At 40.3% G+C, this 26,249-nt stretch overlaps 1 protein-coding gene and 1 non-coding gene across 4 annotated transcripts in view; one reads left to right on the top strand and one right to left on the bottom strand.

The window, feature by feature from the left end:
- Nucleotides 1-26,249, top strand: part of KCNJ16 (potassium inwardly rectifying channel subfamily J member 16) — a 137,076-nt gene that overhangs the window by 49,367 nt on the left and 61,460 nt on the right. The window contains exon 1 of one of the 3 annotated variants that reach the window (XM_064495602.1): nucleotides 11,520-11,730. The exons of the other annotated variants lie outside the window; for them this stretch is intronic. The gene's annotated coding sequence lies outside the window, so the exon portion shown is untranslated. Of the gene's footprint in view, nucleotides 1-11,519; nucleotides 11,731-26,249 lie in introns of those variants that run through there. 3 annotated transcript variants of the gene reach the window in all.
- LOC116158003 (small nucleolar RNA SNORA18) lies at nucleotides 5,588-5,717 on the bottom strand. The gene has a single exon (XR_004142233.1). It is a non-coding gene; the product is annotated as a small nucleolar RNA SNORA18 (small nucleolar RNA).

The raw sequence follows: 26,249 nt of genomic DNA, 5'->3' as shown, positions 1-26,249 counted from the left end.
TACCGAGGACTGAACCCAGGAAAGGTGAGGCATGCGATCCACCTCCTGAGCTGTACCCTCCCCCCAGTAGAGGCCTCTCTGGATCCTGTGCTCTTACCTCTCTAGGCTATCCCTGCGCTCCTTCCCACAGTGCCCACGGAACGCGGCGCTCAAGGCTAGTCACGCGTCTTTGCTTTCGTATATGGTTTCTCTCTACCTGAAATGAACTCTCTCCTCCTGTCTACACAAAGAATTCCTCCTTTACCCTTAAAACCCTGCTGTTGCCTGCGTGAAGCTTCCCCAGCTCTCCTTTTAGTTTTGTTGGTACAACCAAGCTTTCACCTCTGGACCCTCACTGTCTTTTCTCTGTTACTTATTCTCTCTCTTTTTTGGACTTTGAGTTTCTTAAACACAGGGATTGTCATTTATTACTCTCTCTATTCACCATACGGAGCAGAGTATTTGTAACATATGAAGTATACAAAAATATCTGAAGGAAGGAAGGGTAGATTGGAGGCCAATTTAAAAAAAAAATATATATATATATATATATACAAGCAAGCCAACCATAAAACAACATAAACCAAACATCATCCTTCTTGTGTCTGGAAAAAAGAGCCGTGTGTGAACCACACCAAGTATCTAGGTAAACGTAATGTAACATCTATTTCCAAACATGATAGCTGCATTTTGCACCACGAGTAGTATTGGAATTCACAGCCAATTTTGATTTTCCATTTCCTAGTTCAGCCAATTGGAGCAATTGGAAATAATTTACACCCGTCTTGAAACAGGTAATTCTTTAGTAGAAACTCTAGACCTTGATCTGTTCATTCTTTGGAATGATCTTACCTTCTCTAATTAAAAAAAAAAACAAAAACCCTGTGATTAATTATCCTTTCGGAAGCCCTGTTCTTACATAACTTTTACTATGAAATTCATATAAGAAATTCTGCCTGTAAGGCTCACAGTACGCTCTTTGAAAGTTTGCAAGCCTCTTGGCTTCTGAGGTATTGTCTTTATAGATTGTCCCCCCATCTGACAGAAACCTGGCCTGGGGATTGTCCTTCCCCACGGGGAGAATACTGTGACTACTGTCAGGTGCTAATGATTTCGGAACCAGACAAAAACAACGGGGAGACGTGAACACAGATTTAGGAGCTGTCATCTCCTTCCTGGTGATTTATTCACTGGAAGGCACTGTTTGTTTTCAAAGGCGGAGCCGTTAGGGAAGGTCTACACTCATCTTTGCAATTTCTTAAGAACCTAAAAACAGATATAGTAGTATACTGACCTGATTTTCCAGGCAGAGGTTACCCAATAGGTCAGTTGGCTAACTCCAGATTTTGATGTACTGTGAAAAAAGTGTGGTCATGGGATCAAGAAGTCAGCTGGGGGGAAAAGCTGCCCTTTAAGGGTAAGACAGATGACAGATGACATCATCATTGGCCGTGGCCTTGCTTGTCTTTGAGGACCAAAGTTTCATAAATTATCGCAGATTAATGTTTGTGCAGCACGGGTTGTGTAGCGGCAAAAAAGATACGATGCACTCTGTAGGAATTACTAGTACTAGGAAAGAATTTACCAAAAAAAATAAAAGACTTTTCAGTTTCAGTGAGTCTAAAATCATAATATAGATGCATTCCATTTTAAAATTCACTTTTGTGATATACCAAGGTACTGTTTTAACATGTCTTTTTATTATTAGCATCGTTATTAGTAAGTAAATATTGTGTTAATAGATCAGAATGCATATGATTCATTTTTCATTTATGATTGCACATTTCACATTTAGACTTGTCATTAAAAATTCTTTACAAGCCTAACTTAATTGACTGGCTGCAACAGGCATCGGCTAGCTTTTTCTGTAAAGGGCCCAATAACAGATGTTTGCGTCTTTGCAGGCCATACGGTTTCCACAGCAGTTACCCCACTCTGCCCTTGCATCAGGAAAGCACCAGTAAAGCCTTACTGACAAAAGCAGGAGAAAATGACCAGCATTGGGCTGGACTCAGCCCACAGCCAGTTTGTTGACCCCCAGGTTACTGTATAATCTTGTATATGACCTTACAGATACACCATAGTTTACTGTATGGTATCTCACAGATACACCGTCATTTACAATATAGCATCTCACAGATATACCATGATTTACTCAACCATTTTCTTATTGCTGGGAAGATTATTCCAAAAATTTCCTTATTCTAAATAAAAATTTTTCAGCAAACAGGTCTGTAATTAAACTTGGTCTTTGTTTCCAGAATTGCCCTTAGAATACTTTCCTAGAAGCAGGATTTCTAAGTCAAAAGCTATAAATACTTAAGAAGGCGTCCGATTCCTTGGCCATTTGCGGGGAGTGTGAATTGGCATGTCGTTTCTGGAAAGCAGCTTGGCAACGCCTCACTGATACCTCCCCAAGACCTTACTAGTGCTAAGTACAATCCTTTGTAAAGGAAAACAATGAAAGTGCATGGACTTTATGTTAAGGGGGGAAAAAATGTGTCTCAGTGCATTCATTGTGTGTGTGCCACTGATTACTGAAGTCGAACTTTCTTCCAAGTTGGTTATCCATTTGCGTGTCTTCTGTTTCAGAGTTTTTGTTTCTATATTGGTCCTTTTTCTTTTCTTTTCTTTTCTTTCCTCCCCTCCCCCCCCCCTTTTTTTTTTTTTACCATTTTGTTTTCTCCTCTCCAATTTTATTTCCATTATACGTATTTTAGGTGGTAGAAATCAAAGAGCACGGGTTCTAGAATCAGACTGCCCAGGTTCATCCTCCGATGCAGCCACTTCCTGGCCACGTGACCTCACTTGAGTTTCCCATGATTCTCAGCGTCCGTATTTCTAAAGTGGAGTCTGTGGGAGCATCTCCATCACACTGTGGCTTTGACAAAAGTATGTAAAGCTCTTTACACATTGTCTTACACACAGTAAATATTCAGTAAATACTCCCTATATTTGTGATGATAAGGAAGACACAATGCTTTCATTGCTTTACTGTTCAGTATTCATCTGGTGATCAGCTACGCTGTTATTTCTGTTTTCTTTCAACTTTATTTTGGTTTAATTAAAAAAAATTCCCTGGATGTTATTTTGATGTAAGTTATGAAGACAGGCTCTAAATTAATTTATTTTCCAAACAGCTGGCCAATTATTCTAGAGTTTTTTTTTACTGAATAGTGCATTCCTTCCTCATTAGTTTAGTCCTGTGACCTTTATTAAAGATTTTGCTTTTACACATTTTAGGATCTGCCTGTGGGAAACCTAGTGTCTTAAATTTATCAGCCAGTTTATTCTGGCCTCTTCATCACTGATTTAATTATTGTGACTTTATATTTTTAACATCCAATAATCCTTGCATTACTCTAATTTCCCATTTTTTTCCTTAGACGTTCTCATAAATTTATTCTCCCAGTTGTGTTCTTATAGTCATGATGCCAATTTCCAAAAATAATTGCTGTTACTTGAATTTGGATCAGAAGTGAGATACTTAGAGAGTGGATTGAGAATTGGCGTCACTGTAATGAGCATTCTTCTCATCCCAGAACATAATGTGTATGCTCATGTATTCAGTTCTTCTTTTATGTTTTTCAGTGGAATTTTACCATTACCCATGTCACGTAAAACATAGATAACATTTAATTAAAATTAATTCTGTATGAGGAATTTCTCTAAGGACTTGACATACGTGAATCCTTTTAGCTCCTAAGAATATAAGAGAGAGGTTTGTCATTATCATCACTTAACAATGATGAAACTGATGAACACAGACCTTAGGTAATTTGTCCCTGATCACCCTCCATCCAAAGTCAGAACCTGAGTCTGTCTCCAAAAGCCCATATTCTTAATGACTGTGAAATACTTGTCACATACATTAGATGTTAAGAAAATTTTTGAGTATGTTATATCATTATGACTGTGGGAATGAGATAGTTTTTTCCCCAATATTTGGTTGAAAGGAATAACCCAAATATTCCTTTTACTTGGTTACTGCTAACATAGAAAGAAAAAATGATCATCTATTATTGATGAGCTCCTATAATTTGTAAGTAAAAGTCTACTCTGAGAGATTAAAAAATAAGAAAAACAGAAAATTGGATGCAGATCATATTTCAAGGAAAAAGGAAAACGACGAAATTGAGATATCTCCACTAACAAGCTTAGTTCTGCATATTTTTCTTAAAAATTGGGAAAAAGCCGACTTGAGTGTTGCAGCACAACATTTTGGTTTAGCTTGAGGAAAGAAACTCTGTCCTCAGAGCGGAGTTGGAGAAACGCACGCAGTGGTAACTCTCCGTGGAAGAAATCTGAATTTTCCTGCATGTGAGCGGTCTCTGCTGAGCTTCCTCAGGGTCTTCTACTCTGTTCTCTACAAGAAGAAATTAACAACGTGCTGACTTTTAGACATTGAACTCTATCTGTTAGAACTCTTCATTCTCTCAGTACCTTCTTGTCCTTGCTAAATGTTATCATAGATTTGTACCACTTTACAGACAAAAAGTGCAGCTGAGTACACACGTACGTACACACACACACACACGACCATGCCAGCGCGAGGCAGTGTCATTAACTGATGTCAATCAAATAATAGCTTATTCAGAACAATTAAAAAATCATCCACTTGGAAATAATAATGCCAGAAATTGTCCTGACAGTTTGTTATTGCTATACTAATATCACTGTTAGGAAGGGGGCGATAATTTCTCCCTTGAGATTTGAGCTTCACAGGATGAAGGTCCCTACACAGCCAAAGAAGCCATAAGAACCTGTTTTCCAAAATGCAAAATAATCCTTTTCCCCATCAGTCTCCCTAACGGAGCAAAATGCATCTCTCCAGTCCTGACTGCAACTCTTATAGGCACAGGGGAAGTAGATTATGTTCTATCCAGGAGCTAAAATGATAAAGACTAGATGTGGGCAAATCTGATAAATCACCTTCCTGGGACCCCAGAAGCTGTATGTGTGGTTGCTCTCTTACTTGCACCTGCGGCAGACGAGTCAACTGGTGGTTGCTGTTTGTTGTTGCTTCCGCTAGTCTCCTCTTCCTTCTTCCTCTTCCTCTCCCTCTTCCTCTTCTCATCTTCCTCCTCACTATTATTATTATTTGTGTGTGTGTGTAAAGGTTTTTTTATTGTGTAACATAGGCAAGATTACTTAAGTCAATAAATTTTTTAAAGAATTTCACATGTTCTGATGCCTTCCACCGCTCATCACCGTAGTCCCTCCAGTGTTTGAGTTGTAACCTGCAAGATAACCCTTTCAAAAACAATTTTTGCTAAGTCAACAGTTGTCATGTCAGTCAGTCCATAATTCCTTTAGTTGAGCTTCTTTGATCTCCAGTGGAACATGGACACACTTCTAAAACCTCTCACGTGTAATCTTTGGGATCCAATTTCCTCAAACAATGTACTTTAGGACGCCTACCTATTTGGGGCCAGGGAAGACGGTTCCTTCTGGTTCTCAATTTTAGACCCCCTCTAAACATGCATTCAGTTCAAATCATACTTACTCCTAAGCTTATCACACCCTAGACCAGTACTGATCGCTGGGATATGCCAAGACCTGGGATAAAAAAGTGTGACTGTTAGGTTTTCCATAGTTTACTTAGCAGCTCTGTCTTGTAGTCCTTTCCCACAGATCTAACATGTAGTTCTGTGAGTAAAGAAAACATGTAGTTACTCTATGAGCCATTTCCAACAAAGTAGGTCTACGGAAAAAGCCCCATCAGGGTAGACCTCAAACTATTATTTTTTATTATTACTATTTCTCCTACTACTGTTAACTTTCACTGCCGTCCTCCTGGCCACTATATACAAAGTGGCTCCCTTCCCCTCTACAGCTGGCATTTTCCTTCCCTCCTTCTTTCATAGGATTTCTCATCTTTTAGAGAACTCTACTTGTCTCGTAATACTTGTCTCTCCTCCTAAAAATAGAGTTCCGCACAGAGCAGGGTGTTGCATCTATTTTTCGTTGCATCCACAGAACCTGAGAGAGCATGGGGCGCAGAGTGGATGTTGGATGGCTGCCACAACATTGCCGAAGCATAAAGGGCTAATTATCCCTTTGTCTTTGAAGGTTTTTCTCAGTGGAGGGACCCATTGCTTAAGTATTATTTTGATGCATTTGTTGACTCCAAAAATGTTTTATCTGGGCCTTCTTTGTACTAGGCACTCTGTTCAGCTCTCTGAAAGATTTAGAGAAAGATTAAGCCAGAGGTCTTAGCACTGAGGTTCCTCTGATCTGTGAAGAAGGACAAACCTGTACAAATGTGATGACATTACAGTATGGTGGGGATTAGAATACCTTAGGAACAAATAGTTGTCATGTGATTTCCAGCCATGACATAGGGGTGGTCCTTCTGGAAGAAGTGATGGTTAAGCCGAACACAGAAAGATGAACAAGAGTTTTCTAGGATCGTAAAATGGCAGAGGACATTGTGAAGTTTGAACGTGAGTTCTGAATTTGGAGGCATGAGGAAGCACAGTCTGTTATCCTCCGTGAAGCCGGGACTTTAGAAAGTTCACGTGCGTCAACTTGCAAGTCAACCTGGGGCTCAGATGCGGCTCAGAGGGAGCCCGCAGGATCTCTGCAAGCTACATGATTGTCCCTGCCCTGTGTTGGCAAGAACGATGTGAATCTCCAGAGGGAGCCAGTGATGAAGTGATAAGATGCTCTCAGGTTTTCCTCTAAGCTTCCATCTCCTGTGAATTTCTCCTCAAATATTTGGTGATCATGTGGTTTAGCTGAAGGGAAGAGAGTTTATGAACACTGTGTCAGCATTATATTGGCGTCAGAATGTCACAGCGATCTGGGTCCTAAGGGGCTGTGGACATCAGACAGAGATTCTGATAAAAGGAGATAAGGGAGGGTGGTCAAAGCAGGAAGCATGCTTCATTTAGCCTGAGTCAGAGGTAACCAGAGAAATTTAAAGCAGGAGTTCACAATGCAAGAAACATTTGAAACTGTGAAAAGGTAAGTCAAAACTTTAAACTTCAGTAATTTGTGACAGTATTAAGTTAGTGCCATCAGCTCTGGTCTACGTGCTTCTGTCATAAGTATACTGCATACAATATGGTCTTTAAAATAAATATTAATAAAGGTTATGATCATTCATTTTCATAATTTATTTAATATTGAGCTATATTGTAATTAAACATTATTTTGGGTCTTTTTACTTTACAAATGAGGAAACTGAGGCTCAGAGAGCGGAAGTGACTGATTCAAGTAACACAGTTGGTTCAAGGCTTGGGATGGAAACAAGTCTCCTGACTTCTGTTTCAGTTTTGCTCCTGGAATATCAAGGAGTCAGTTTCAAATTTTAATCTGTTCTAATGGAGAGGATGTGGATTTTTCAAATCAGATGTATGTGTGTTTGGATTCCAGTACTTCTTATCTGTGTGAATTCAGATCAGGTAACTTTAAATTTCTGAGCCTCAGTTTTCTCACCTGTGACATGGGGGTGAGAGGCTAGTGACATAAAAGAGATCATATTTATAATTTTCTTGTTTCCAGTTGGGACCTTTTCTTTTCTGCCAAGAGAAGTTCCTCTAGCATTTGTTGTAAAGCTGGTTTGGTGGCACTGAATTCTTTTAGTTTTTGCTTGTCTGTGGAGCTTTTGATTTCTCCATCAAATTGGAATGAGAGCCTTGCTGGATAGAGTATTCTTGGTTGTAGGTTTTCCCCTTTCATCATTTTAAATGAATCATGCCACTCCCTTGTGGCCTGCAGGGTTTTTGCTGAAAAATTAGCTGATAGTCTTATGGGAGTTCCTGTGTATTTATTTGTTGCTTTTCCCTGGATGCTTTTAATATTCTCTATGTTTAATTTTTGACATTTTAGTTATAATATTTCTTGGTGTGCTCTTCTTTGGGTTAATCCGGTGTGGGGCTCAAAAAAGATCATATTTGTAAGGTCTCCAGCCCAGGACCTTCCTCTGACTGGGCAATAAGTAAAGGAGAGCTGCTGCCATCAGTGCCTCAAATCACTAGATGGGTTTTGCTCTGAGATGTGGCCTGGTATTGCAGAACTACATTTTGGATTCAATGACCAGAAGTTGGAACTCTCTAAGTGAATTTCAGCCGAATTCGTGACTTGATGTTTTGGACATTAAAAATATTTATGTCCCCTTGTGTCTTGAATGGCAAAGAAGACAGTAATTGTTTTTCACCAACTAATGAATGCTTCTTTCCCCTGTTACAGATCATCAAAGAATAATAACATTTCTTTTTTTTTTAATTGAGGTAGAGTCAGTTTACAATGTTGTGTCAATTTCTGGTGTACAGCATAATGTTTCAGTCGTACATATACATACATATATTCCTTTTCATATTCTTTTTCATTATAGTTTACAGCAATATATTGAAGATAGTTCCCTGTGCTATACAAAAGAGACTTGTTGTTTATTATATATATATATATATATTATATATATATATATATAATATATATATAACTAATATATATATTAGTTAGTATCTGCAAATCTTGAACTCCTAATTTGTCCCTTTCCACCCCTTTCCTCTCTGGTAACCATAAGTTTATTTTCTATGTCTGTGAGTCTGTTTCTGCTTTGTAAATAAGTTCATTTGTGTCTTTTTTTTTCTAAGATTCCACATATAAGTGATATCATATGGTATTTTTCTTTCTCTTTCTGGTTTACTTCACTTTAGAATGACAGTCTCCAGGTCCATCCATGTTGCTGCAAATGGCATTATTTTATTCTTTTTTATGGCTGAGTAGTATTCCACTGTATAAATATACCACAGCTTCTTTATCCAGTCATCTGTCTATGGATGACTATAAATAGTGCTGCTGTGAATACTGGGGTGCATGTATCTTTTTTCAAATTAGAGTTCACTCTGGATGTATGCCAGGAGTGGGATTGCTGGATCATATGGTAAGTTCTATTTTTAGTTTTTTGAGGAGTCTCCATACTGTTTTCCATAACAGCTACACCAAACTACATTCCCACCAACAGTGTAGGAGGGTTCCCTTTTCTCCATACCCTCTCCAGCATTTCTCATTTGTGGATTTTTGAATGATGGCCATTCTCACCGGTGTGAGGTGATACCTCATTGTATTGTTTTGATTTGCATTTCTCTGATAATTAGTAATATTTAGCATTTTTTCATGTGCCTATTGGCCATTTGTGTGTCTTCATTGGAGAATCGCTTGTTTAGATCTTCTGCCCATTTCTTGAACTTTCTGATCAATAAGAGAGTAAGGTATACCTTTGAAACCATCACAAACCAAAATCACAATGAGATATTACTTCACACATGTGAAATGGCTGTTATCAAAAAAACAAAAGATAATAAGTGTTGGCAAGGATGTGGCGAGGCTATGAGGGATGTAGGAACCCTTGTGCACCATTGGTGGCAATGTACATTGGTACAGCCAATAGGAAAATCAGTATAGTGTTTCCTCAAAAATTTAAAAATTGAGCCTACCATGTGATCCAGCAATCCCACTTCTATGTATGTATCCAAAGGAATTGCAATCAGACTCTCAGAGAGATTTCTGTACTCCTCTGGAGTTGGTATCTCTCAGACTCATCCACACTGAACCTCCAGCAGCTGTCAATCACGGCTCACATTGCCCCATTCCCCACTGGCTCCCACAGAAGTTTCTGCTCAGAAAGTTGTGATTCTCTATATTCTTCTGTCCATGTCTCCCAACTCTGGGGGCAGCGATTTGCCTCGTGACCTCACTTCTTTGAAACATCTAAGAAGAGTTGTTGATTTTCAGCTTGTTTAGTTTTTTAATTTGTTGTTAGGATGATGTGGCAACTTCCAACCTTCTTATGTGCCGGACCAAACCATTAGTTTCTTGAATCTAAAATTTTCACGATGTTTTAAAAGAAATTCTATAAGTACAGGACCATGACATATAGCATATGTCTAATTATATTAAAGAACTACTGGACTTGGGAGCTCATGCCCTGATTCTAATAATTTTCATAATCATTATCCAATAAAGAAGTTAATTAATCATGTTATTCACTCTAAGTTCCTACATGTAGCCATGCAGAGTAGATATTTAAAATGGTTACATCCTAAAGATGGTGACTAAAGACCCAGAGGAACATGTATTTGAAAAATAAGAGATAATTTCTTAAGTCAACAGAAAACAGAGCCTGGATATTTTACCTGAAAACCCCAAATCAAATCCAAATCATTCTTGATTTAGGACCTTAATTTATTTGAGTTAAAGTTCAAATATTGTCTCATCAAGAGACCCTTCCTATGATTTTTAGTAAATTTCCCATCACAATCACCTATATACCCATGAATGTGCAGTGCCCGCAGAGTTACGTTGGAATCCCCTCTGCTGTAGATGAGTTTTGCAGGAGGGATTAAAAGGCAACGATTGGAATAGCATGTAAGGAATCAGAGGGCAATACACCAGTCCAGGTAGGTGTTGGTTTGTTTTGGTAAATTGACCGCTGCTAGCCTCCAGGCGATGGAGTCTGCGATTCCCCCAGAGCCCCTCAGATGATAACTTTGGTCCTGCTGTGTTTTCACCCTTGTTGCAGAAGACCTAGTGATGTTGTGCTGATAATGAACAGAGTTCAGATAGTTCACCTCTCTTAAACTTTTACAAAGGACTTTTGCAGGGATAAGCCCTGAGATGCCTGGCTCTCAGTCAGTGAGACTCACTTACCTGAGGCAAATACTTGACACTTTTTCCTTAAGGGCAGCTCTTCAGTAGGAAGGCAGTGCCCCAGCCAGGTGTTGCCTTCACCTTGCCGGAAGCGTATTTCTTCAGCTATTAGGACGTTTACTGATGTGTTTGAAGTGTTTACTGCCAGAATTGCCAGACCACACATGTGCAGAAGCTCAACAAACCCTTCTGAGATTACTCTCACAGCCTTTTGGCAGTGCTGCAACCTGACTTGTAATTCAGCAATTAAATTTCCTTTTGCATTTGGAGACAATTTTAAATGTGGCCCCATAATAGCCCTCTATCGGATGTTATCAAAGACTAAACACTCAGTGACCACGTAAACACTCCCTTGTTATTTACTCAAAGGGGTAAAGACAATTTCGTTTTGGGTTTTTGTTTCTTTTTCTCAGCTGCGACTCTAAAGGCCTATTTCTTCTTCAAAGGCAAGTCTCTTGTTGCTGGATATCACATTCATGGAGTCTGTGGACTTTCCCTCTTACTGTGAGCTCTCTGACCTGTGCTCATTCTAAAAAGTCTTCCCTGGGAATTCCTGTAAAAGTGGGAAAGACTGACTTTGAAAACTGGACGCTCCAATTTAATTATTTTCATCCTACCACAAATTGTGGCTGCAGTGGGAAACGTGATTGAAAATATATCAGCCTAGATTCTAAAGAAAATTCAATCATTTGATTAAAAAAAATCTTCTTGGGAGGCATCTAATCAGCGTGACCACCGTTGACTTTAATGTTGTTCTATTTTTCTGAGTCCCAAGATCAACCTCACGTGGCTCCAAAGCATGTTAATGTCAAATAGGGTTGATAAAGAATAAAGGTCATTTTTAACCAGCTAGAAAACATGGATTCCTTCATAGCCATGCAACCAGGCCCCAGTTAGAAGCTGCACTTCTGTGTGAAGCAAGTCATTGAGGAACTGAAGGCAGGCTACAAAAAGCAATCAAAGGCAAGCACTTTTGCTTCCAGCAAACAGGAAGCCTGCAGCTTTTCCTTCACAGTGCAGTAGACAGAGTCGGTAAGATCAGGCTGAGGAAGTAATTCAGATCTCACGGCGCCTACCTACTCTCTGATAAAGGTCAGTGACACAGTAACATTCACCGTATTTTTCCTGGGGACAAGGCTTTAATTCACGTGAAGGACAGCCAGAGGTGATCTGTTTATTCATTCTTTATACTTATTTAAAACAGCAGTATGGAATGCCTCCACTCTCTCGGTTACCATGAAGGGTTAGGGAGACTGGAGAAAGCAGGTGGTGGATGCCAAAAGGTTGGAGCCAGGGCCTTGAGCCGTTCACAGTAGGATGGGAGAGAGACCCGTGCATATACAGAGTCATCATTTGTAGTTAACAGTGTGTAACAGAGCCCTGAGCAGCATGCTAGGGGAGGAACCCTTTTTCCCGGGAAGATGGGAGGGTTTATAACAGGTGTACGGGCCTCTAGTAAGTCAGTGGTACAGTGTGTCTAGCTGCCCTAGACTTTGAACCTTCTCAGTTAGACAAGTAAACAAATCCATTTTCATACTACAGATATATTGCATCCCCTATGCATGGCCCTTTAATTGAGTCAGGAGTCGGTTGGAGCAGCTGAGACTTGGAAAAACAGGGAACAGTAGGTGGTGTGGGGCTGATGAACATTGATCTTCAGGGGTCTCATGAGTTCAGGTCTCTGCTGGTCTAAGTTAATGCAGTGGTACGTGGGGGAGTAAGAAGAACCAAAAGCTTGCCTTTTGGAAACAGGCACAGTTTAACAAACACGTTTCATTTGCATCTGTAACTTCCTCTTCTTATTAACGTTTCTTGTGAGGTTAACGTGAGAACATTTCCCATCTCACTGGCCACCGTAGAGTATGGGTGTGTGTGTGTGTGTATTTTACAGTTCTATCTAGACCTCCGCCAAGAGTTTGGGAAGTTTAGAAGGAAGTAATGGACAGGGGGAGAGAAAAACAAGATGAGAAAATTAATTTCGGAAGGGAGAAAGAGGACAGTTTTTCCAGCGTGGAGCAGATTCTGTCTTCTTGGTCCTCCATGCTGTTTCTCCCCCCGCCCCCATTTTCTATTGCTCCTGATAATTTGGGGAACCCGTCTTCCTGGAATGCCAGGGGTCAAAGAACTGTAAAGAAGTCGAAAATAAAAGTGAAAGGCATGGAGTGAAACTAGACTACACCAACTAAATGGTAGCTTGGGACAAAATTCTACCTTTGGTTGGCTGGCATTCCACTTGGAAGATCTCATGTGACAGATAATAGATTATATAGACAGGATTTGTTAAAAAAAAATTTCTAAGTGGTTCTTGTGTGCTTTAATAAGTTAATACACGAGAGTGCCTTGTATTTTAAAATAGCCTTGGCGTATGGGTTTCAAAATATTATAACTAATAGCTAGTGATAAAAATACTATCACCTCTTACTGAGCTCAAATACTTACTTTGACCTGTCATGTAAATGTTAAATGCATTGCGTACTTTCAAGGTGGTAAGTTACTACTTTTTTTTTCACTGTTAGGATAATGGGGGTTGCTAAGTCTTTAAGGTTTCTCATAACAGAGACTGTGATTTTTGGTAAATGATTAGGAAAAATAGCCCATGATCGCACAAATCAGGTTTCCTACGGTGGTCTGCCCGCGCACCTTCTTGAGCTGTCCAACAGAGGCAGCTCATTAAAAGGATAATCACATTTTGTTTATTTGGAAATAAACTCATAAATCAGAAACATATTCTCCTGGACCGTATATCCTGATTTTTTTCCCACAAAATTTGGTAATTTTACCCCTGATTACAATAACATAAGTGGCATGGCTTGGAAAGAAGACTGTTAAGGGAAGCATTCTAGTGAGATTGAAAATGTGGAATGGATGTTGTTTGAATGGAAGTGAGCCACTGGGGGGATTTTACCAAAAACAGGACTTTGAAGCTTAAAACGTAGGAAAGGAATGAATGAAGCAGGGTCACTGCTTCGGTGGATTTTGAAGTGGAAATTATCATACTGTTTTCTGGCTTTATAATTCTTTGTCTTTATTGAGATCTTGTCAGGTTCTTGAATTTCAACTTGTGCCTTGTAACATCCGATGAAAACTCCATTAGGGTAATCCCAGGGAACCAGCTTGTGACTTTCTCTTTCCATCACCTCATTGTGGTTGGGGTGTTCAGGACATCCAGGAACTTCCAGATCCGTGTCAGGTTCGAGGGCTTAGAGTCATTTCAGGAAATACAGTAAGAACGTCCCATCTGACCTCCAGTGCGTGTGCCTGAGCCGAGAGCGAGAGCTTGCTGTTTTCTCACAACGACCTTGAGGGTCACTTCCGTGACAAAGTAAGCCCTCTTCTAACACTCACAGGAGAAGAAATACATTTGATGAAATGGTGAGGATTCCGGGAAGGAAGGTAACTAACACAACATACTGGCCCGCTCGTGGCGAAGATGAGACCTGAGAAAAAGCTTGGCACGCGCGACTTCCTGTTCACTTTCAGGATAGCTGCAATGCCCAGGACAAGTGTTAACGTTCAGTCAGTAGCTGGGCTCTGCCAGTGGGCATTTTTTTCTCCCTGAAGAATACGTACAAGAAAACACTTTTAATTCAAGAGGGAAGTTCTCATTTAGATGAAGGAGACTGACCAGTTCTCTTCTGGTCTGCCCCAAGTACCAGAGGCAAACGCGTATGGACCAGGATAAGGACCCTGGGCTCCTCACTAGCTGGCTGGCTTTGAGGTCAGCGTCAAGGCTCCTGTTTTTCTTTGTAAAATGGAGGTGATAATTTTGTGTTGACTCATGAGGTTATAAGGATTAAATAAGATAACATACTTGAAGCACTTAACATGCTGCCAGACCTTTAACAAATGCTGCCTAGGAGATAGCTGCTATTATTGGCTTAAGATGGTTGTTTCTTAGTGTTTTTTCCCCCTCCTACAGTGATTCTCTTTTAACTAGACGGTAATATTGTATTTTTATCTATTTGGGGGAAAAATAAGCACATATAGAACAAACCTACTTTTTATTCCTTTTTCATGATGGAAGCTTTTCCTCAGAAAATACCTAGAACATGAACAATTTTTTTTTTTACAGTTTGATATACTATTTATTAATTATTAATACGGACAGCCTATTATGCAACATTACAGATATCTTTCCAAACCTATAATGAAGTAGAGTCCACTGTCCAGCCCAGGAGAGGACAATAAACAAGATCACCCTTCCAGTAAGTGTGGCCCAGGCGCCCGCAGCGTTAGTCCCTGTCTTTGATGTTCAAGGGAACAGTCAGAAGGTTCTTCACCTCCACTGGGGTGTTAACTTTCTGAACGGGAGCAATTTAAATGTATTACAAGGGGGTCCTTATTTTTGAATAGTTATCTAACCAAAGTGAAGACCAAAAGAACTATGACAAAACATGCTTCTGTTTTCCTTGGCTTATTAGGCTTAATAGTGAATTCTCATTGTTAGAGTTCTGTCATTAGCATAGGATTAGCATATTGTTAGGATTAGCGCTGAAGAGGAGCGCTGCTCCTTAGGGAGTGGGTACCCTGCCTTACCAATAAAAGAGATACAAATGATACTTTCTGTACTTGACAGTGTAAAATGACTTTATTTAATTTGAGATGCCCACTGGGGCTGACTTCAAGGAAAGAGATACTAATTCTTCCTGCATACAGAGCAGGTGCTGCTTCTCGGAAGTTGGATGGGTGACAGTGAATATTATATGTATTTTAACCCCTCTGTGACACACAGATGGCACTTCTGTGGTTTGGGGAATGTCAGTCTGTTTTTGGCACTGTTACCTTGCCGCGTGTGGCACTTGTTCAAACAATTCTCAGGTTTCACTGGGCTTATGGTTTTCCATCTGGTTGTTTTGGAACAAATTCCCTTTGTCCATTGACCACCCCAACAAATAGAAAATGGTCAGGGACAAAAAAGACCAGACTCCAGGTGGCAGAATGGATGCGATTCTGTGACAGAACTCTGCTTCATTTTCAGTAAGAGTGCAGTTTTTCCCATCCCTCCGAATACCACCATCATCATCTCATTCCAAGCTGGGACAAACTGAGGGAGCGGACTCTGTGGATAGATTACTCTATTTAAACCATTTGTGCTCAGATCAAAATTATCTCTAACTCACTTCATCGATAAACTGAATTACTTGTTGTAGAGAAAAATTCCACACCTGTACAGATTTGTAGCTCTGTTTTCAGAGATAGGACTGGTTAGCATGTCACAGGCCAGCAGGATTACCGCACATCAGAATTCCGTCTTACGCAGTCATCTTTAAGATGAGATAATTTGGCCTATTTTATTCAAATCCAGTAAATTAACAACCATATGATAATTGGATTGTATGTTAAAATGAAAGGGAGAAGGGGGTATCTAGCTGAATCTCATAGAACAATAAATTAAAAATAAATTATGGGAGCATAACAAAGACTTATCCAAGAATCGTGGAATCTCTAGACTGGAAGGAATCTTAAGTCGTCTTAATTTTACAGATGAAAAACTGAGACAAAGGGAAGTTAAATGACATCTCAAAGTCACAGGTTAGTAAGTGGCAAAGTTGGAACCACAGGCTAGGTCTCTCAATTTTAAGGCCAGTGTTCTCTGAAACATGCAACCCAACTGTGTCTTCTCTTCAGCGTGGTATGTTTCAATTGTATTTAATTTACTGCACACCTACTATTTCCCACACCAATCCAGTTCCTACCATCTCGTCTGGATACCCTCTAAAACCCAGAAGTGTCAGTTGGTTAATGAGATTTAACAAAATCATCGAGAATTTACCTTTTATTATATTTCAGAAATCACTTCCCCAATAGTTATATTTAAAAAGAAAAAAACCTATATGTATGTATTGTATATTTAAATTTTTTTCCTAGGGCAACCAGTTGGCTGATGGGGAATCTCAGTCCATGTATTAAGCAGAACAAATCAGAACCACATACCACAATCACAGATCCCAGAGCTGAAGTGCCTGGCTTCCTCTCTGCACTGTGTTCTTCACAGAGGCATGCCAGGGAAATGGCTATTAGTAGAAGCTATTTGTCCATTCCTGACTGATTGGAGGGAAATGGTAGCAATTTGCTTCCTCTGATATCGTGATGCTTGGAGTTTGGTCTTGTCATAGCACAAGCTTTGTCAGCATGTTCAGGTGACTCCAGCAATCTGACTTTGCCAAATCATTCGTTCACACATTGCTTTGCTGGTGTATTTAAAGTGCTGGCTGTGCATCAGGCACCCACACCCAGCCTGTGTTTTTATCAGCTTTTCCCTTGATAGGTCCAAATGGAAATTCAGGGGGAAGATGTAGCTCAAGTGGTAGAGCGCATTGATCCCAGTACCTCCTCTAAGAATGAATAAATAAGTAAATCTAATTACCTCCCCCAACAGCATCTAGCTCATAGTCACATTGCAAGGGTAAGTTTTCATTGTTCCCGAATGGAAATTCAGAAAACCAATGACGGACTGGGCTTGCGTCAGGGAATTAACGCGGCTGTGAGACTAACCTGTGGAAGAGGGAGACTCTAACCTGGAGTATGGTAACCGAAAAAGAATAGAAAATCCACACTCTATCTGGATAAGTGTTCAAGCACCAGGAGGCCAGCCAGTAGGTGGAACAACAGCAGAGTTCAGGCAGTGGCAACAAGCAGATCATGCGCGATCACAGTGTCCAGGGCAGAGCTCAGACGTGTCCGTCCCTAAAGCTGAGTGAGAGCGGGGAAACTGGCAACCACATGCATATCTAACTAAACAAAAAAAATCCGAAGTAGAGATGATGAGAACTCCCGGGTATATGCTGTATGCTGCTACTTTCTCTTTTTCCTTTAGATTCCAGTATCTTACACCTGCATTGGGGTGTTTCAGTTGGCTGCTCCCTCGCCTGGACCCCTCTCGTTTTTTGCCTCCTCTCCCGCAAAGATCTAGACAGCATGTCTCCTGTCACAAGCTTTGAACTGATCAGACAGGAGTATTTTCGACTGAGTACTGTTCTCTGCTCTCCTCCAGTTTCTGATACCTGAACTGGGCCAGAGGAGTGAACTTGAGACTCTGCTGCCAAGTTGAATGCACTGCACAATTCAGTTTCTGCCTCTTGAATCCCTAAGGTTCATTCATCTGAGCTCTCTCTCTCTCTCTCTCTCTCTTTTTTTAAATAAATCACCGAAGGCACTGTTACAGGCAGGCCACGATGTGGTATTTGAATAACTCGAATGTGAGGAATTACAAGCACATGAGAGAAATCTCTCATGTAGAATGACAACAGTAACCCAATAAGGACAGGGCATTGGAAATGTGAATTCCCTCTTTAAAAAGAATCTGATTTTTTTTTAAAACGTATTTCCCTTCTTTGCTTAAAACTCCAGAAATCCAGTGAGCAGTGTTGGGAGAGCTGGGATGGTTACACAACATGCAGACTTCAGCCTTTGATAGTCTCTTGTCTCTAAGGGGGAAAAAAAAGGACAATTGGGGGGGAAAAAAATGAGAACACTGACTCACCAACCATCTATAGTTTATAGAAGAACCGTATTATGCTACCCTGAGAAAGCAAAATATATTGGTTCCATAAAGTCTTCAAAGAAACATAGGTAAGAGTGTTTAATACCTTTGATGAAGTCATGTTCCCTGCATGAAACTTCTGGTGACTTCCTTTTAACTCTAGAGAGCAAATAATTGTTCTCACATGATATCCCCATTTGGTAATTCAAGCAAGGTTCCCCAGGAAGGGCCTGGGATGGATTGATTGGTAAATATTTACTAATTTATATTCAGGAAAATTAAGAAATCTGTCTTTCTAAGTGTGAAGAAGTTTAAAAGTTCCCTAAAACTTCTGTTTTCTTTCTTTTAGTGGCAAAGAGATCCTGTTTAGCAAGTTTAGCAGCATTGAGAACCAGTTTTTCCTCTGTTTCGTTTTGTGTTTTTAATTGTGATCCTAGGCCTGGCTCTTTCCTCTGCTCCTCATCGATCATCCTGTCCAGATCAATACATGGCCTCTGTCCCTGGATGGCCCCGTTTTCTGTTGGTAGGCTTTGGGATAAAATATCCAGAGATTGAGACTTTTAGTAATCTTCCGAAATGCTCTGCTTTCTTTAGTTTCCAGAAGTCTGCATTCACTTTAATCTACAGAGGTGATAGAATTTTCCCCTTGTTTTAATCTTGGCTCTCCATTTCTGGTTTGGCCTGAAAGATTTGGTTTTCTTAAGTGGCTGTAAAACTAATGCATGTTATTAACACAAAGCATTCTCAGGGGCACAGGAAGTTTTGAAAGTGATCTTTGGCACTGATTGACTTAGCCAATTCTTCAGGAATCAATTTAATCATAGAAGGAGTGTTTACAAGAAGGTTTGCACTGTGTATACGTGTGTGCATGTTTTATAGGTTGCTTTCTTGGATAGCATTAAAAACTTATGGAAAAAAAGGCCAAACATGATGTGGGTGTCCCTGTTATTTCATATTTACATTATATCCTTGTAAAATCCTTTCCAAAGAGTGGGTAAGATTCCTAGACAGAGAAGATCCTGAACTCTGCACATTATTGAAAAATCAGATAAAATATATTAAAAGGCATTTGCTTTGGATATTTTATATAAGTAAATTAGTATCATAGAACTGGCAAAACACAGACACACGTAATAACAACAAAATCCAATTTTAAATGAAACAAGAAAATAACATTTCAAGGGCAAGAAATTTCTGGATACATTTTCAGAATGTAACAGTAGCAGTGCTATAGATGTTATGCTGTATTATGCTTCGATTAAGATCTGAAACAAACAGAAGAATTAAAAACAGAGCTGAGATAAAAGACAAAAGATGCACAGGAAAGATAACATCATCTAATCAGTAAGGCACCCCATCACATAAGAAGAAAAGCTCTTGAACAATCTTTGACTCTACCATATTATGATCATGTCGTAGGAGGAGAGAGATGACATTACTGGGGACAGGTAAAACGTATAGTGGTAGAATGATTTCATGTGCCAACACAACCCTGAACGGCTATTTGAAAATCTTCACAGAGTTAAGAAGAAGTTTAACTCTTCATTTGACTGTTTGGGTATTCAGTAAGTATAACCTGAGATTATGTAGTCAGTTCTGCTATAACACTTGCTTTGAACATGCAAATTAGTGCCAGCGCACCTGATATACTAAGGAACAATTAGGACATAGTGTGTTTGCTTGAGCATCACGTACCATTTGAGCGAGCTTCCTGTTTGCCTATACATGATTTTGTTTTCCAGAAACACTAGGTGGGTGAAAAAAAAACTGCATCCAACTCAATGGAGCTGCATAGGAATACACAACACACACACAATCCCCAAACATCTCCCAGTCTTCTCAGTTCACCAAGTGTGTTATGAGCTCACCCACCTACATCTGGTTGTACAACTTTCCATCAGATTTCAGAGACCCCTCCTTCCACCACTTCACAGTAGCTCACAAGCTGCAAATCTTTCTGCTGACACCCACTTCCACAAGTCAACCTCAGGCCTTTCCTAAGGCAAAGTGCTATGTTTATTGTAGCATTTATGCATTCCTTAACAGTGACCAGGTAGAAAACAGTGCCACTGTTTTTGTCAGGGTCCGGTCTTTTATTTTTATTTTTCAGTGTATTGGTGACAAAATTTTTGAGTGTTGTGCCCCTAACCCTATTATCTCCATAAGTCCTGTTCGGGGGTGGGGGTTGTTTGTTTTTTTGTTTTGTTTTGTTTTCTTTGCAGATTATGGTGATTTTTAAGAACACATAGGTCATGTTATAGCAGAACTAACTGTTACACCACAAAGGAGAACTCATGGGAGATGGGCACGTGGGGCACTAAACACTAAAATGCGCCAGGAGTCTCTGCCCTGGAGGAATAGGACCTGCTCACCACCCTCACTGTGTTAGCAAGAAAATCTAAACATGTTACTTTGTCTTTATTTTTGAATGTGTCCTCTGGGCATTTTATTCATAATGCCCCCATGGCTTCCTTTACCCAGGATGAACCTAACTAGTTGGCAGGGCCTCATACTCTGAGATGGGTTTTCCAAAGGCCAAATGGACCATCTTCTTGCCTTTTCAAAGAGAGCCACACAGGAAGGAAAACAAGAAATTCAACTTCTAAGCTGGGCTATTCATGGCCTTTGCTCAATCCTGGCAGAGGATCATGGCTTTTCATTACGATTCATCTCACTGATTTCCAAATGGAGTGAACTGGCCTTTTCATTAAGGCCATGGGAAAGCGAAGTTGGGTTACCCAAGTCATTAAGTGTTGTTATCTGGTGAGTGAAAAATGGATTGTTCTTCAGTAGACGCTTGGGGAGCCCTGTGTTTTCTTCCACTGGGTTATGTTTTGTGAAAATTGGTATAAGGGGAAGAAGAAGAATTCCAGTCTTGCATATTCTGTCCTGCTAGAACAATGCATGCCTTTCTGCTCTGTGGGCGGGCGAAGAGAAAACAGATGGATGGGCCCAGCGATTGGAAGTGGAGTACGAACATTTCCATCTCCCACTTTCAGGAGAGCCCAGCCAGCTCGCCTGCTCAGGAGCAGTCCATTCCCGTAGCCAGTCAGAAGCCTCGTGTCCTTAGTTTCAGAGCTTTCCAGTTAAAGCCGACACACGCACACGTGCACACTTGCGCACGCTGTGACACTTCTTTCTTCTACCAACCCCGACTCCCCAGAGATGTCAGTTTGCATGAGAGGGGGGAATGCATTCATTTGAACCCCATTCTAAGTTCATTATTAGGAAATACAATGATCCCTAACACTGAACCTATTAAAATGCTTTGTGGATAAACAGTGTAATGAGCTAAATCTACCGTAAAAACCTCTCTGTGGCTTATAAATTATTGACATGAATACACTATATTTACTTATTTAGATTACATTAAATATCATCTTTGAAAGTGTTACTTTATCTTATTTTATTATAGTTAGACTATACCATGGTCTTTTGGGTTTCAAGACCCAATTCCAACCTTGCAGGTGCTAAGTTCCTCCACCAGTAAGAGGCAATCCTCATCAACTGCGTGTCTTATCATTCAGCTCAGTTCTGAAACTCTGTACCTGGAGATGGCATCAGCTTCTACAGGTTAAGGGTTCAGTTCTACAAGACTGTCCCCCCCTCCCTTTTCAGACACCAGGTGCAGTGCCAGGTTGTTAACTGTGCTTCTGACTGGTGGCGACAAACTGGAAGTTCCAGCTACCCTCTCCAACTCAGAATGTCAGTCGCAAGTCCAGGTTGTCAACAACTGGCTGTACGGCAGATTCCCACAACCTTCTCCTTGGATTCGACTGATTTGCTAGAGTGGCTCACAGAACTCAGAGAAACATTCCTTACTAGATCACCTGTTTATTATAAAAGGGATTAACTCGGGAATAGCCGGATGGCAGAGACGCGTGCTTAGGGCAGGATGTGGGGAAAGGGTATGGAGCTTCCATGCCCTCTCCAGGAGCCAGTGTCCCTGAACCTACACATGTTCACCAGCTAGGAGGCTCTCTGAACCCTATCTTTTTGAGGTTTTATGGAAGCTTCACCGCATAGCCACACTTGATTAAATCATTGGCCGGTGGTGATTGATTCAACCTTCAGACCTTCTTCCCTCCTCAGAGGTTAAAGTAGGTGGACCTGATAGTTCGGACCTTCTAATCACAATGTTGGCTTCCCTGGCAACCAGCCCTCAGCTTAGGTTACCTGAGGTCTTTCCAAAAGTTACCTCATTAATGTAACAAAAGACACCGTTACTGCTCTTCTTGCAGGAATTTCCAAGGGTTTCAAGGAGCTCTGTGCCAGGAAGAGGCTTTATAAACACAGCATCACACTTAGACTGAAATTTTTGCATATCTAATTTATTATATTATTAACTTTTAAAAAAGAAAAAATGGTAGTGGGTTAAGGATTGCAATGAGGTAGTACAAAATCCATTAGAGATAATGTTCAAACATCCTTATTAAAAATAATCTATCACCTGGGTATCTTGTTCACATAGTATTAAATATTCAGGCATTTGGTAATATGTGTGTGTATATGTGTATGTGTGAGAGAGAGAGAGAGAATATATTGGTACTTAGCAAACTTTTTGAAATGCACAGATCAGGATAAGTGAAATTATTAATGCAAAATGAACTCTCTAGAATAACTATATGCAAAGGTTTGTCTGTACAATTCTGCTAAATATTGGCTCTCTCATTCTTGACCCTTATATATATAAATCAAAGTAAATAGTTGAAGTGTGAAATATATTGCTTTCTAAGCTGACTTGTGGTTTACAAAGGATTGAAACAACTGAACATTATAAATATAGTTAGTCAATATATTACAGAAAAAAGAACACTTCAAGATACATGTTGTCTTTACACAGCACTACACAAATCCACAGCTAAATGCAAGATTTCCAGTCCTATGAAACCTCACAGTAACTCCTTCCATTTCAGCCTTAACTTGATCTATATTTTATACAGTGCAGTATGTCCAACCTATAGATAGGACAATGGAAATAACATACAAAAACATAGAGAAATCTTCCATTTGGAAGACTAATATTTGCTGGGAACATTTACCTGTGAGCGATAGCAGATAACTTTTAAGATTATAAGACTTTGTAAAGTAGAACTATAATTTTTAGTGTGAAATAGACTGTGTCTCCATAAATCCAACTCAGCCCTTTATGCTAAAACTTTCAAATGGCTACTTTGACCTTTTTTGAACTGAACTGATCAGTCCTTTTGCCTTGATATAAACCACAATCTTCTAATGATGCATTCATTGATCCATTCATTCAATCACTAAACATCTGTTTATTGAACACATCATGGCCAGGGACTGTGTTAGGCATGGGGTATGCAGTGTAGAGCATAAAAGACATAATCCCCATTCCTATTTATGTAGCTTCATTTCATTATAATATGGACAGATAGAACAATGAAGTTATATACTGTTGACTTAAAGGAAAATGCGCAACCTGAGAGTTGCGAGTTTCAGTTTATTCAGAGAGTTACTGAGGACTATAGCCCAGGAAACAGCCACCTGGTTAGCTCTGGGGAAACTGCTCCAAAGAGGTAGGGGGAAGCCTGTTTATATATGATTTTTTTTGGCTGGGAAATGCATGCAATCAAGCATACATCTTGGTAAACGATTACTGCTAATCACAAAGAGCAGAAATCTTCAGCTGGTGGTGTCAGTGCTTTTCTTGAGAAGCTGCAGGGATCTGGGGTCATTGAACTTCTTCCTGAGATGTGCACATAACTGTCTAAGGGCCTGTTGATCTAAAGCACAGAGGGTCTGACCTTGTTTCCCATCCTGAGTTCCTCTCAGGGTGCATTGTTGGTGGATGAGTGGAGTGATTTATCACTTCACCCTTTAGAACTGGGTGGTGAGCAGTGCTCTTTTGTTCTTCGTTCACAATACCTAGAAGAGATAACAGAGATTATCCAACTTTCTGCTTTGCATACTAGAAAACAAAGATCCAAAGAAATGCCGTGTCTTGACAAAGATCACACTTCTGGTTGGTTCTCAGTCAAGAAGTGAAATCCAGTTTCCTGACTTTCTGGTGGTGTTGCCCATACAGTTGACTGCTTGTACTTAGCTGATGCCGTGGAGAATAGTCTTCTCATTCAGAAGCGAAGAATCTTCAGAAAAATTCCTCTCACACACTCAGATCATGAACACTTGGAATAATCTTTGACTTCTTTCTCTCCGATTGCTTAGTTCTATCAGCTGCTAAATAAGATACAGTTGTTTTATTCCATTTAAGCCGGTCTCATCCTCCCTCTGCCCGCTAACATAACACTTATCATGAACTACTCCTTTGTATCCCCCCTTTTTCCTACCCTTCCCGCACTGACTGTCTGCCCACTCAAATTGTGCTGCAGGTGGGCCAGATTCACATTTCTAACCCCAGCCTTCCGTGGCTCCCCATCACCTGCTAAATCAAGTACAGTGTCCTCATCTGATGGTGAAGTTCTTCCAGGATCTGGACCTCATCACTGTTCAGTCTTTGCTTCATGACAGGTGCCCCCAAGCCACAGTCAACCTGCAACATTATTGTTTCTCCAGTAGTTTCTCTCTTCTGTCTTTGTGCATGCTTCTCTTTGGGTTCAGAATACATTCATAACCTTCTCCACTTCTTGAAAGTTCATGGGTGTTGTGGGACACAATGTGACGGCCGAGTGACAGTGACAGGGCGTTGGTAAAAGAATTTACCAGAGGTAAAGTATAGAAATAGAAAGGAGTTTATTAGGGGTACACTGTCGTAGACAACAGCAGGCCACACGGGCGAGAGGAGCCTGCGTGAGCCCCGAGGGCCGGTTGTGGGGGTGTTTTATCAGGTCGGGTCACAAGGTACCTGATAGGCTTGTGCACAAGTCTCTGATTGGTTGTAGATGAGGTATGAGGTTTAGGGTCCATGAATGACTCTGATAAGGTGGGCTGAAAAAAGCCAGCCTGGGCTATTGTAAGATTAGGCGTTACCTAAGGCTATTAGTTTGTTAGGGCAAACACACCCGGGAAAGAATGCACTGTATTTGTTGAGGGATCACAGGCAGACGTCTGAGAGCCGGGAAATGGGGGTTGTTGGACTTGGAAAGATGTCAGTTGGCCCAACAATTGGTTCATTGTGAAATCATCACTTGCATGCAACTTTTTCTGATCTCCACCAATAGATAGAATTGTCTTTACTTTGCTTCCGTGACAATGGTTTGTGCTTCTTTTAAGCATTCAGATTACCTAAAATCCAGCAATTAAAAAACAATTTTTTGTATTGCCCTACTAGACTAGTAACTCCCTGAATGCAGGCAGGGGACTAGAGCTTACTCAAGTTTATAACTACGGTGTTCAGCACATTCTTTGTAATATACAGGTGCTCAGTCAATGTGTGTTTAATCAAATTCTGAAGAGGGGTGTGTGTGTGTGTGTGTGTGTGTACATATATATGCCTAAATTTTATAAAAGATGAAGATCCTTTCCTCCTTCACTTCTGCCTTATCCTTTTTCCTCCTTCTTCCGTCTCCCCATCCTTCTCTGCTTTTCTGTCACGTCTAGAAAAAAGCAAAAATCCGAATTTTGTGTCTGCTTTGCTATATAGCATATGTCAGATTTAGAGAAAAAGTTCAAGGAGTTGCTGTGATTTAGTGGTGTTCGTTGTTTGCTATGTGAGTGATCCAAAAGTCCTAGGAACTTGAGATTATTTAAACAAGTAAATAAATAAAATAGGCAGAGAGGGGACTTTATCACAGGAATAAGATGCAATCAGAGTCTGAAAGGATCTAGGAGAAGAAGCTGGTGGTCTTCACATGAGATCCACTGGAAAGTCTAGAACTCAGGCAGGGACACTGTGGAGCTGTGAATACCTGAGGCAGGGTCGGGAAGGTTCCAAAAAATAGGAATCATTCTGAGTTGAGCAAACACCCTCAACACATACTGAACAACCATACAGAAAATTAACACCAAGAAATAAATTCACTTGGTAGACTTGCTTTAGGCTGAGCTTTGAATCTGCCAGAAAAGAAGCACAGCCTCAGCTTCACATTTTGAGACTTTCGTTGTGATTCAGCTGTGCCCAGCCCTGTCCTCAGCTGATGTTGTTTTGGAACTAGAGATGCAAGCATTGCTGTGCCGCTGCCATAATTTGAGATGAATTTCGCTTTCC

This window comes from Camelus dromedarius, chromosome 16 (assembly GCF_036321535.1).
Source record: "Camelus dromedarius isolate mCamDro1 chromosome 16, mCamDro1.pat, whole genome shotgun sequence".
Lineage (NCBI taxonomy): Eukaryota > Metazoa > Chordata > Mammalia > Artiodactyla > Camelidae > Camelus > Camelus dromedarius.
Note: the sequence above shows the minus strand (reverse complement) of the source record. Positions and strands in the feature narration are given on the sequence as shown.